General features: G+C 42.2%; 1 protein-coding gene across 6 annotated transcripts in view; it reads left to right on the forward strand.

Annotated features, from left to right (window-relative positions):
- The first annotated feature begins 1921 nt into the window (after window positions 1-1921).
- LOC139375333 (myelin transcription factor 1-like protein) overlaps window positions 1922-13614 on the forward strand; it is a 163522-nt gene continuing 151829 nt past the window's right edge. For 4 of the 6 annotated variants that reach the window (XM_071117020.1, XM_071117015.1, XM_071117021.1 and 1 more), the window contains exon 1: window positions 2333-2735. The gene's annotated coding sequence lies outside the window, so the exon portion shown is untranslated. Of the gene's footprint in view, window positions 2063-2332; window positions 2736-13614 lie in introns of those variants that run through there. The other 2 variants (XM_071117016.1, XM_071117017.1) reach the window with 2 other exon arrangements.

Below are 13614 nucleotides of genomic sequence, written 5' to 3' on the forward strand. Positions count from 1 at the left end.
ATATTGACATGTTGAAGACCCCTGCTTTAACATATTGACATGGTGAAGTCCCCTGCTTTAACATGTTGACATTTTGAAGGCCCCTGCTTTAACATATTAATTCATTTTAAACATTCATGATTTGATGAGATAATTATTACTTCAGTATAATTAATTATCTTAAAAAATACACACATTTTTTTCCTTTCTCCCTTTTGTTTGTTTGTTTATGACTACTGAATGCAAAGTAAATGAATTGTGCTCGATTGGCATTAACATACCCAAATAGGAATTTTAAATGGTTAATATTGAGCCCCCTCAGGGCAGCCTATGTCCCAATCCACTGGAGTACTTATCATGCCTTGTCTCACTCACTGCTAGCCTGGCATCATTACTAAAGAAAGCTCTCTGTTAGTTGGTTCTGCTAAATGCGGCTTTATATAGCATGATTTGTTCATTGTTATTTTGGGGATCAAAACATAATTTTGGCAATATTTTCTGTCATAGATTCAAACATTTTGTATTTTGATGTATTTTCATTTAATACGTGTTTTGTTTCCTCTTTTATTTATGTATTTTCATATAACTATGTCTAGAATATAAACAACGTAAGTATTGAAAAAAAAAATAATAATAATATCTAGCCTACCTTCTTCTCCCATTGTTTTACCACTGTTGTTGTCCCAAGGCTTCTCTCTGGATTTCCAAGCTACTTTGGCAAGTCATTCAAACTCACCAGTAGAAATGAATGAATTAGCACCTCTGTCCGGTACGAAATGAATCTAACTCATAATCTAATTCTGATGATGTCTCAGGTACCAAATTAGCTTTCCTTTCATTTGCACATCTGGGTAAAAATGCAAATGTTGTGCTGTTATTCCCTTTTCATTCACACAAGAATGACTATACATTTCAGAGCTCTACGGCAGGACATGATTTACTGTAAATATGTCCCAGGTTTTAGCCAATAGGTTCTCCTGACTCCCTAGCTGTCAGTGAGTTGGCTGAGAACACAGCGAGCGTGCTTTCCAACTCATTTATCTCCTCCACCATTCTGCTGCTCACCATAGTTCAAAGCCCAGACAGGAAAGCAGCCTTAATTAACCGTGTGCACTACAGCTCAGCAGCCTTCCCATATTCCATTCTACTCTACAATCTTACTGCTCTCAGTTCCACATACAGCTGAACTACAGCCACATATTGTGTCTTGAACCAGAGGAGCTCATCTTGGCTTCCTCCTGGAGGATACATGGGCACATTGTAGATTCCCAGGTTAAACACAGCAGTCCACATCCCTCCACACGTCATGCAAGCCCCGCCCCATCCCCCTCCATTTATCCTCCCTTTCCTTCATCCTCCCCCTCCATCCCTCCGCCCCCTCCCACCCTCCTGAGACCCAGGGCCCGTGGGAAGAACTGACGCTGGGAGCAGACTGTCTGCAGCCCTGAATACATGTAGGACAGGGAGAGAGAGAGAGAGAGAGAGAGAGAGAGTCAGAGAGAGAGACAGAGAGAGAGAGAGAGAGAGAGAGAGAGAGACAGAGAGAGAGAGACAGAGAGAGAGTCAGAGAGAGAGAGAGAGAGAGTCAGAGAGAGAGTGAGAACGAGAGAGAGCGAGAGTCAGAGAGAGAGAGAGAGAGAGAGAGAGAGAGAGAGAGAGAGTCAGAGAGAGAGCGAGAGAGTGAGAGCGAGAGAGAGCGAGAGTCAGAGAGAGAGAGAGAGAGCGAGAGTCAGAGAGAGAGAGAGAGAGAGAGAGCAGTAGAGCTAGATTGTGGGAGAGGGAGATACAGGGATATGTGTTCTTCTCAAATACATACATATACACAGTGAGAGAGAAAGAAAGACTCTCTCTCTCCTCTCAGCACGTACCCCCCCACACACACATGAACATGATCGCACTCACACTCTCACACATACGTACACTCACAGACGCACTCTTGCTTTAGGGTACCAGGCGGCTTGGTGTTCTTCTCCTTTGTTGTTTTTGCCATTCATCAGTCTTGGTACGGTGTGCTGTGCTGTGTGAGTCTCGCTGGGTGAGGAGTCTGTCTGCGTGGCTGTCTGAGAATGCCATCTACACTACGGTAAGGTGTTCCTTCTCTCCCTCTCTTCTCTTCTGCAGTCTCTCTATCTCACTGGGGTACCTAGCCCCTGCAACGCACATCCTCTGCTTCTTTTTCCTCCCTCTATCTCTCTCTCTCTCTCTCTCTCTCTCTCTCTGTCTGCCGCTCCACTCTCTCCTTCGCGCTTTCCTCTCGGCTGTGCGCTCTCTCACCATCCTTACCTTCGCCGCCTCTCCTCCCTCATCTCTCTCTCCCTTCCACTTCGCCTCATTGGTGCTGCCCTCATTCCTTTTTTCCATTAAGCTCCAGGCCCATTGGTTGCCTGCCTTCAACCATTATCTTCTCTCCTCCTTCCCTCTTCCTCTTTCTATCTCTTGCCTCTCTCCTCTTTTTCTCCCTTGTTCCCTCATCTCCAGCCGACTCTCAAGTCAAAATTATTTGCATACAGGAGGACATGATAAGTTTTCAGGGAGCAGTGTGAGTGTGTGAGGGGTAAAGAACGAGTGGGATAAAAGATAAGTAAAGAAAGAAAGAAAGAAAGAAAGAAAGAAAGAAAGAAAGAAAGAAAGAAAGAAAGAAAGAAAGAAAGAAAGAAAGAGGAAAAGAGAAAAAGAGAAAAAGAAAGAAAGAAAGAAAAGAGGACGGACATACTGGAGCATAAAGAAGTTTGGGAGAAGACTGCATTCTGAGACTGGTGGGTTACTCTTCTTTCAATCTTCTTGTGAGTGTTTTGGCTTCTGTCAATGATACGTTTGTAGATTGTCAAAAGAGGGTTATAGCTAAAACTGAAGGAGGATATTACTTAGAATTTAAGATAGTGAACTAAGCAGTATGACACTTGCTTAGAATTGCTTGAGTCTCAGCTTATTTAGATATTTAGAATGTTGATATGAAATGTGTATTCACTGTATATTGTGGTTTACATTGGAATCTCTGATGCCAAGCGTTGTTTAGCTGAGTTGTTTGATTGAATGGCAAGTAGAGTGTTAAACTCCTTCTGGAATACTTCTACTAATACTTTGTTGGATTTTCATATTGTTGATATTCATGTTTTATATTGTTTTGGAGATTTGATGCCTTAACAAACCATTGAATGCTCTACATTGTTATCATTCCTTTATAGCATTCAGCTAACGTTGAAAGGATATATTACATTTCCGAGGCAAAGTGTTGCACTGTTTTGAATTCTCATACATGGTTAACTATACTGAACAAAAATAGAACCGCAAAATGTAAAGTGTTGGTCCCATGTTTCATGAGCTGAAATAAAAGATTCTAGAAATGTTCTACATGTACAAAAAGCTTATTTCTCTTATTTTGGGGCATAAATTTGTTTACATTCCTTTTAGTGAGCCTTTCTCCTTTGCCAATATAATCTATCCACCTGACAGGTGTGGCATATCAAGAAGCTGATTAAACAGCATGATCATTACACAGGTGCACCTCGTGCTTGGTACAATAAAATGCTACTCTAAAATGTGCAGTTTTGTCACACAGTACAATGCCAAAGAAGTCTCAAGTTTTGAGGGAGTTTGCAATTGGTATGCTAACTGCAGGAAAGTCCATCCGAGCTGTTGCCAAAGAGTCAAATGTTAATTTGTCTACCTTAAGCTGCCTCCAATATCCTTTTAGAGAATTTGGCAGTATGTCCAACTGGCCTCACAACCGGAGACTACATGTAACTACGCCAACCCAGGATCTCCACATCCTGCTTCTTCACCTGTGGGATGAAACTGTGGCACAACAGGAAGATTTCTGCACAAACTGTTAGAAACCTCAGGGAAGCTCAGGGAAGCTCATCTGCATGCTCATCGTCCTCACAAGGGTCTTGACCTGACTGCAGTTCGGCGTTGGTACAGACTTCAGTGGGCAAATGCTCACCTTCGATGGCCACTGGTACGCTGTAGAAATGTGCTCTTCATGGATGAATCCCGGTTTCAACTGTACCGGGCAGATATCAGACGTATGGGAAATGTGCCCCATGGTGGCAGTGGGGTTATGGTATGGGCAGGAATAATCTACGGACAACCAACACAATTGAATTTTATCAATGGCAATTTGAATGCACAGAGATACCGTGATGAGATCCTGAGGCCCATTGTCATGCCACTGGTGGGTGGCACCATGGTACCATGGCACAGAGCAGAAGGCTGAGGCACTGCAACATGTCTCTCTGGGTGAAGAAAACAAACCTTTACAAAAAAGCTCTAAATCTACAAATGAACTGAAATAATTGTGTGCCTGTAACCAGCAATTTACTTTGTGTGTGTGTGGGGGAATAATGATGAATGCACAAATTCTGTCTACAAATATTCTATAATCTGGCTATTTAGAAATGGAAATCAAATGGGTTCTAGAAAGAAATACATATCGTGTCACTGCTGGATTATTACATTGCATATTAAGATAGATCATTTGTATTTTCCCATAGCCTTAGGGATGTAGATCTCAATATGTTGTACACAATGTACACATTTTATAGAGCTGGGGGGAGTCATGATGTCCAGCTGAAGTTGCATGGTGAAGGGACATTTTGTCCAGCTGAGACTGCATGTGAAGGGCTGCTCTGACATGATGTCTAGCTGAGGCTTCATGTTGAAGGGACATTTTGTCCAGCTGAGACTGCATGTGAAGGGCTGCTCTGACATGATGTCTAGCTGAGGCTTCATGTTGAAGGGACATTTTGTCCAGCTGAGACTGCATGTGAAGGGCTGCTCTGACATGATGTCTAGCTGAGGCTTCATGTTGAAGGGACATTTTGTCCAGCTGAGACTGCATGTGAAGGGCTGCTCTGACATGATGTCTAGCTGAGGCTTCATATTGAAGGGACATTTTGTCCAGCTGAGACTGCATGTGAAGGGCTGCTCTGACATGATGTCTAGCTGAGGCTTCATGTTGAAGGGATGCTCTGACATGATGACCGGCTGAGGCTGTATGGTGAAGTGATGCTCTGACATGATGACCGGCTGAGGCTGTATGGTGAAGGGATGTTCTGACATGATGACCGGCTGAGGCTGTATGGTGAAGGGATGTTCTGACATGAAAACTGACTGAGGCTGTATGGTGAAGGGATGTTCTGACATGATGACCGGCTGAGGCTGTATGGTGAAGGGATGTTCTGACATGAAAACTGACTGAGGCTGTATGGTGAAGGGATGTTCTGACATGATGACCGGCTGAGGCTGTATGGTGAAGGGATGTTCTGACATGATGACCGGCTGAGACTGTATGGTGAAGGGATGTTCTGACATGATGACCGGCTGAGGCTGTATGGTGAAGGGATGTTCTGACATGATGACCGGCTGAGGCTGTATGGTGAAGGGATGTTCTGACATGATGACCGGCTGAGGCTGTATGGTGAAGGGATGTTCTGACATGATGACCGGCTGAGGCTGTATGGTGAAGGGATGTTCTGACATGATGACCGGCTGAGGCTGTATAGTGAAGGGATGTTCTGACATGATGACTGACTGAGGCTGTATGGTGAAGGGATGTTCTGACATGATGACCGGCTGAGGCTGTATGGTGAAGGGATGTTCTGTATAATTTTCTGGTGTCAGGATGAGGAAGGAAATGTTTTGCTTATCACGATTGTGTTGGTGAGAGAGTGAGGGGAGAGAAAGCGGGAGAGAGAGGTGGGATAGAGAGAGCGGGAGAGAGTGTGTGTGTCTGTTTCTCTATCTGTGTGTGTGTCACCGCGGTGCCTAGCTTGCTTTACCGTGCAGGCTGAGAACAGGGAGACAGCCAAATGTGATTAAATTATAGAGGGATAGCACCCTCCCTGGCTCTCATGCGACCAGCTCCCGGGAACCCCCTCCCTCCCAATCTGGACTCAAGGTTAGACGTAGCATAGTAAACTGAAATTATTATGATCCATATGGTATGGTATCTATTCATTTGTGGATATCTATCCTCCATTTTATTTGATATGTTACATTACAATTCGTATGATATGTTACGAATTGCAATTCATACAATATGTTACGAATTTCCAATATGTATGATATGTTACGAATTCCAATTGGTTGTGGCTAACGTTAGCTAGGTTGCTAGGTAGCGAATGCTAATGTTAGCTGTGGTTAGGGGTTAAGCTTAGGGTTCATGTTAGGTTTAGGAGTTACGTTAAAGGGGTTAAGGTCAGGATTAGGGGAAGGGTTAGCTAACATTCTAAGTAGTTGCAAAGTTGCTTTTTGATCAAATTACAAAAGTTGACCGTAATAAGAGTCGAACACTCAATCGTTGGTTTTCTAGACGTTCATGTTATACGCCCACCAACGACCCTCCTTTTGTTTTTTGTTATCTGAGTAAGGGAAATGCTGTATGTATTTTGAAAGATGAGACATTGAGGATTATAATAAATATCGCTTTGATGTCATGCAAGCAAGCCAAACACTCATGATTCCAAATGTGCACGTCACATTTCCACAGCATAATGTGAATGGCACATACAGTGTCAATTTTGTTTGATGTACAGTTACAAGACAACATGGTGTAATACCCTGGGTTGTTCTGAACCGAATGAGTCTATGTTTGTCTTTTGTGAAGGAAATGTGCAGCAGCCCAGGCACCTGAATCCACTCATGACTCCTTTCTATGCGCACCAAAATTACAATCTGTTTCCCTGAATTGTATTGTGAAAGCTTTAACCTTGTAATATCGTTTTTTTTTATAACTTAGTTAGTCATGTTGGCAATAGAACATGCTTTCAAATGATTCCCACTTGTCCCAGATTGCGATTTATAATGGACCATTTTTGGACTGCGTAAACAACAGTAATTGTGTGATGGTGGGGATGCAGGGTTGTGTTCCAACCAAACCTACAAATGTGCTTGCTCTAGTTCTTCAAAGGCAGATCTAGGACAGATCAAAAAAGCACCTTATAGTTGAAGACTTTTCTTTGAGTCATAAAAGTGCATTGCATTTACTTAGGAACTGTGCACACTTTGGAGAGGTGTGTGGACACTTGGAGACAGCAGTTATAGTCCTCTCACTCCAACCCTTGTAATATTGTTGTCTTATGTTGCACCTACCTCATATTATCGTGTTACTGAATGTATTCAACATATTTTCAAATTTCGTTATCAACAAATGCAGTGAAAGAAAAGTACAGTAAATGTAAAATGCACATACAATCAACAATGTAATGTTTGTATTCAGGTGAGCGGTTGTGTCCTAACCATTGGTCTAATCATTTTTTCCATAACCTCGAAACTGTTTTATTTCAATTGCTACCATGGTTATGCATATGCTTTTCATATTTCTTCTGTAAGAAACATTTAAATTTAGCCCTATCCATATAGGCCAAGTCCCACGAGTGTAAAGGGTTAAGTTACCTTCTGTTTTACATAACCATACCAAGGTAACATATCATATAATTTGTTTCTCGGATGAACGTTTACTATGTTACTTCTAGTCTATGAGACCAGGCTGTCCCTCCATCCCTCCCTTTACCCACCCCTCATCTCATATATTCACCCTCTTCCTCAGCATCTCAAGGATCCCACATAATCAAAACAGTCTCAGGAGGCCAGACAGATGAAGATGGAGCTGCAGTAGATAGCTACCGTTTTACGGGCTCAAGACCAATTTTGCTAATTGATGTATTTTGTTTTTACACTGATCTTAACTTTTTTTGTTCATAATATTTCCGCGATCTTTTCCTACGACAGAAAACAGCTTCTGGACAACAGAACAGCAATCACTAAACTAGATTTGGAGGAAGATTTCTACTTCAACGAGTCGGCAGCTGTGAATGTACGGCTCCATTCCAAGCCAGGCCCTAATCCCTGGGAATCAACAAAGGAAGAGACGATGCAAGAGAGGCAAACAAGCGGGCTCCCTGACGAGACTACGTCGGCGAGTTAATAAACTGCCTCCACCTTCCGTTCCCTTGGCGAACGAACTGGACAAGCTGCATTCGAGACACTGCTATAATTGGGACCTGAAGAACTGTAATATCCTATGTTTCTCAGAGTCGTGGCTGAACAAGAACATGGATAATATACATTTAGCTGTTTTTGAAATGCATCGTAAAGACCAGCAGCTTCGGGTAAGGTTATGGGGGAGGTGTGTGTCTTTGTTAACAATAGCTGGTGCGCGATCTCTAATATTAAGGAAGTCTCAAGGTTTTGCTAACCTGAGTTAGAAAATATAATTAAAACCTAGATTTTTTGTAGCTGTCTATTTACCAACACAAACCAATGCTGGCACTAAGACCGCCCTAAAACAGATGTATAGGGCCATAAGCAAACAAGAAAATACACATGCAGAGGCAGCGCTCCTACTGGCCAGGGATTTTAATGCAGGGAAACTGAAATCCGTCTTACCACATTTTAACCAGCATGTCAGCTGTGCAACTAGAGAAGAACAAACTCTAGTTCACCTTTACTCCACACACAGACACTCAAACAGCAAGTGCCAGTGATGTGCTCAATATGAAGTGGTCCAGTGAAGCTGATGCTAAGCTACAGGACTGGGATTCATCCGATAACATTGAGGAGTTTAACACATCAGTCACTGGCTTCTTTAATAAGTGCATCGACAACGCCATCCCCTCAGTGACCGCACGTACCGACTCTAAAGCTCGCCGGATGTGTCAGAGCTTGCAAACTATCATGGATTACAAAGGGAAACCCAGCCAGGAGCTGCCTAGTGATGTGAGCCTACTAGATAAGCTAAATTCCTTCTATGCTTGCTTCGTGGCAAGTAACACTGAATCATGCATGAGAGCAACAGCTGTTCTTGATGACTATGTGATCTCTCTCTCTGTAGTAAACAGATGAACATTCACCAGGACGCGTACTCAGAGCATGCACTGACCAGCTGGCAAGTGTCATCATTGAAATTTTCAACCCCTCCGTGACCCAGTCTGTAATACCTACAGTACATGTTTTAACTTCTTGATTCTACTTGAGACGCATATGTCTCAAGTAGGCACCTGGAAATGCAAATGCGCTACGCTAAATGCTAAATGTACTCGTTAAAACTCAAACCTTGATCAAAATTCACAAGCAGGGTATTGAATTAAAGCTACACTCGTTGTGAACCTAGCCAACAAGTCAGATTTTTAAAATGCTTTTCGGCGAAAGCATGAGAAGCTATTATCTGATAGCATGCAACACCTCAAAATGCCTGAATGCGACGTAAACAAAGACTTTGCTTATCCGGCGCAACACAAAACGCAGAAATAAAATATAAAACATTCATTACCTTTGACAAGCTTCTTTCTTGGCACTCCTATATGCCCCATAAACATCACTATTGGGTCTTTTTTTCGTTTAAATCGGTCCATATATACCCAAAATAGCTTTCTATGGAAGCTGTGTGATTCAGAAAAAAACATAGTTTTTAAACGCTGCGTCATTTTTTTAAATTAAAAAAGTCGACGATAAACTTTCACAAAACACTTCGAAATCCTTTTGTAATCCAACTTTAGGTATTAGTAAACGTTTATAATCTATCAAAATGATTACAGGGCGATGTATATTCAATAGCTCCTCGTCTGCAAATCAATGGCTGCCATTGTCCACATTCACAGCATCCTGGTGGAGACTGGAAGAAACGGAATCCAGATAGTAGGATTTTCCAACAAAAAATGCAATTGAAAATAATGACAATGGCGACATCGTGTGGAATTTGTATGAATTGCATGCAGGTCGATATTCAATTTTGTCCTCTTTTAACAACCCATGAAAGTGACTTATGGAAATTATTTTTAGCTTTCAGAGAGCAGTTTTTCTTGCATTTTTCAATGAAACACACGATCTGTTATAGTCACAGCCGTGATTTAACCAGTTTTAGAAACTTCAGAGTGTTTTCTATCCACACATACTAATCATATGCATATACTATATTCCTGGCATGAGTAGCAGGACGCTGAAAAGTTGCGCGATTTTTAACAGAATGTTCGAAAAAGGAGGGGGTAGAAGTAAGTTAAGCAAACCACCATAGTCTTTGTGCCCGAGAATGCAAAGGTAACCTGTTTAAATGACTGCCACCCCATAGTATTCATTGTAGCCATGAAATGCTTGGAAAGGCTGTTCATGGCTCACATCAACACCATCATCCCAGACACCCTGGACACACTCCAATACACATACTGCCCCATCAGATCCACAGATGATGCACTCTCTATTGCACTTCACACTGCCCTCTCCGACCTGGACAAGAGGAATACCTACGTGAGAATGCTGTTCATTGACTGTTGCTCAGCGTTCAACAGCATAGTGCCCTCCATGCTCATCACTAAGCTCAGGACCCTGGGACTGAACAACCCCCTCTGCAACTGGTTCTTGGACATCAAATCAAATCAAGATTTATTTATACAGCACATTTCAGACATGGAATGCAAGGCAATGTGCTTCACAGGAAAAAATGAGAATAAAAACTGAAATATTTACTGCACAACAAATTAAAAAGGATAAAAAATGTATAAAAATCATTCCCAGTTTATTGGGGTGCAAAAATGAGGATTGATTTAAAAACCAATAGAAGACCCTTAAAATTGCCCCACCTTGGCAATGTTCCTCAGGTGGTAAAAAGCTTTCTTGGTCACATTCCTAATGTGTGATTTGTATTTGAGTTCAGAATATAAAATATCTGGAGTTTTATTTTTATTGTCCGTGAATCACAATGTGCAGACCGATTCTCAATCTGTGCTTCGGCTCCATAAATAAGTACCTTTGTCGCCCCCAGGTGTTGAGGGTAGGCAACAACATATCCACCACTCTGACCTTCAACAAGGAGCTCCTCAGGGGTGTGTGTTTAGTCCCCTCCTGTGCTCCCTCTTCACCCACGACTGCATGGCAGGGCACGATACTCCAACACCATCATTAAGTTTGCTGAAGGCACAACGTGGTTGGCCTGATCACCGACGACGATGAAATAGTCTACAGGGAGGAGGTCCATGACCTGGCAGTGTGGTGCCAGGACAACAACCTCTCATTCAACGTCAGCAAGACAAAGCAGCTGAACATAGACTTCAGGAAATGCACGCCCTGTTGTGGAGCGGGTTTGGAGACTCAAGTTCCTTGGTGTCCACATCACCAATGAATTATCATGGTCCACACACACCAACATAGTTGTGGAGAAGGCCGAACAGAGCCGTCTCCACAAAAAAGATTTGGCATGGTTCCTCAGATCTACAAAACGTTCTACAGCTGCATCTTGACATGCTGCGTCAACTCTTGGTATGACAACTGCTTTTCATCTGACCGCAAGGCGCTACAGAGCATTGTGCGTCCAGCCCAATACATCACTGGGGCTATATTGTCAAAGAATCCCGCCACCCAAGTCATCGACTGTTCTCTTTGCTACCGCACGGAAAGCGATACCGATGCACCAAGTCTGCAATCAACAGGACCTTGAACAGCTCTACTCCCAAACCATAAGAATGCTAGATACTTAGTCTGGGTGGTTAACTACTTAACTATCTGCATTGACCCTTTTTGCAGTAACTCTTTTGACTCATCACATATGCTGCTGCTTCTGTTTATTAACTATCCTGTTGCATTTTCACTTTATCCCTACCTACCTTATATGAACAAATCTACCTCAGTTACCTCGTACCCCTGAACACATACCCTGTGTATATAGCCAACTTATCGTTACTAATTGTGTATTTATTCCTTGTATTATTTTTCTATTATTTAAATGTTTTTCTCTTAGCATTGTTGGAAAGGGCCGGTAAGTAAGCATTTTACTGTTAGCCTACACCTGCTGTTTACAAAGCATGTGACAAATACACTATGATTTAATTTGAGAAAAACAGTTACTGGTGGGATTTCAAAACATACTTTTGTACTTTTGGCAACATTACTTAACAGTTACATAACATGGAAGTGTTGAAGTTTTTATCACAATACATTTGTTTGGTATAAAAAGTAATTAAGCAAGTTTGTTTTTAATCAATTTCCAAGAATCCATTTAAATACTATTGATATCTCTTTTTTCTAGATAATTACATTGGTTTTGTTGATTGAGTTCCATTGGTAAGCCTGGATACAATAATAGATTTTGTTGATTAAAGGTCCGCTATTGTAGGAAGAGTGTAATTGTGCTATGAAAATGAAACTTTCTTTAATGATTTCTTACAAAACAACATCTGCACAGAATAACCTCTGAACCATTTGTTAACAGTTTCTCTAGTTATATTCCTGGCAGCTGGAGAAGTAGTTCTGTATCTCTACAATAACGACTGCGTCACTCTAGTGGGTTGAAACTGAAACGCATGTCTAAGATATGAACCTTTACACCGTAGCAATAGGGGAGTGTGTGTGTGGGTGTTTGTGTGCTAGTGTGTGCAAGCCATAAGAATGTGTGTTGAAAGATCTCCATAGGAATTCCATACACACTAACCCTACTGGGTCATATAGCTACATGCCAGTTAGCTTGTCTGTGCTGTGCTGTGGACAGCATGACTATGGTAATGTTAGTTTTTCTGAGGTGAGTAGAAGCAGGTCACATAGTCACACACACACTAACATTATTTTAGGGCTCCTGAGTGGCGCAGCGGTCTAAGGCACTGCATCTCAGTGCAAGAGGCGTCACTACAGTCCCTGGTTGGAATCCAGCCTGTATCACATCCGGCCATGATTAGGAGTCCCATAGGGCGGTGCACAATTGGCCCAGCGTCGTCCGGGTTTGACCGGGGTAGGCCGTCATTGTAAATAAGAATTTGTACTTAACTGACTTTCCTAGTTAAATAAAGGTTAAATATGTGACCCAACTATCTAGCTAGCCAGTCTTGATGGATGTGGCTAGCACGACTGTGTACTATTAAGCAATATAAGTCTGCTAGCATGACTGTGTAAAAATATAGAGAGTTATAAGTCTGCTAGCATGACTGTGTGAAAATATAGAGAATTATAAGTCTGCTAGTTTTTCTCTGTGAAAATGTGACTCTATTAAAGTGAGATGGCATGACTGTGGGCTAACACTAGCATGCTAGCCTGTCTGACACAAACGAGGCAGAATTGCCTGGTCACATGACAGTGTGTCTGTCTGTTTGGGAGTTGATGAATAAGCCCCCTGGTCGAAGGTGTTCCTCCCTGTAGAGCGTGTTAACGCAGGCCACCCAGGGGCCCAAGAGAGGATCACACTACCCCCCCTGTGGAGACAGCTAAAGAGGCTTACAGCCCAGCCCCCCAGAGCACGCCCATGACACAGTTCTTCTCTGATTCACACTCAGGAATGTATTTATATAACTACAGTATATATACTGTACATCATCCAGAATGATGGAGGATGGAGGAGGTCGATGCTTATGATGATTCATAACTAGGATCAAATCGATTAGGCCATTTAAACATGTACATACCATTTCTATTTAGATGCTGTTCATTTTTATTCCCTATAGATAATGTTACTCGTGGGTATTATCAAGATGAGCTTGACTGAGTAAACCAGTGGCAGGATGTTGAAGAGACATTGATGGGCCCTTGCAATCACTGAATGACGTGGTTCAGCTGGTTTTGTGATGGGATAAATCCAAGGTAAATTCTGCAATGTCAATACTGATCCTTCCATGCTCTGAGAAAGGGGGATCTAGTGTGCCTCACTGATTCATGACAGGT

The sequence above is a fragment of the Oncorhynchus clarkii genome, chromosome 19 (assembly GCF_045791955.1).
Source record: "Oncorhynchus clarkii lewisi isolate Uvic-CL-2024 chromosome 19, UVic_Ocla_1.0, whole genome shotgun sequence".
Lineage (NCBI taxonomy): Eukaryota > Metazoa > Chordata > Actinopteri > Salmoniformes > Salmonidae > Oncorhynchus > Oncorhynchus clarkii.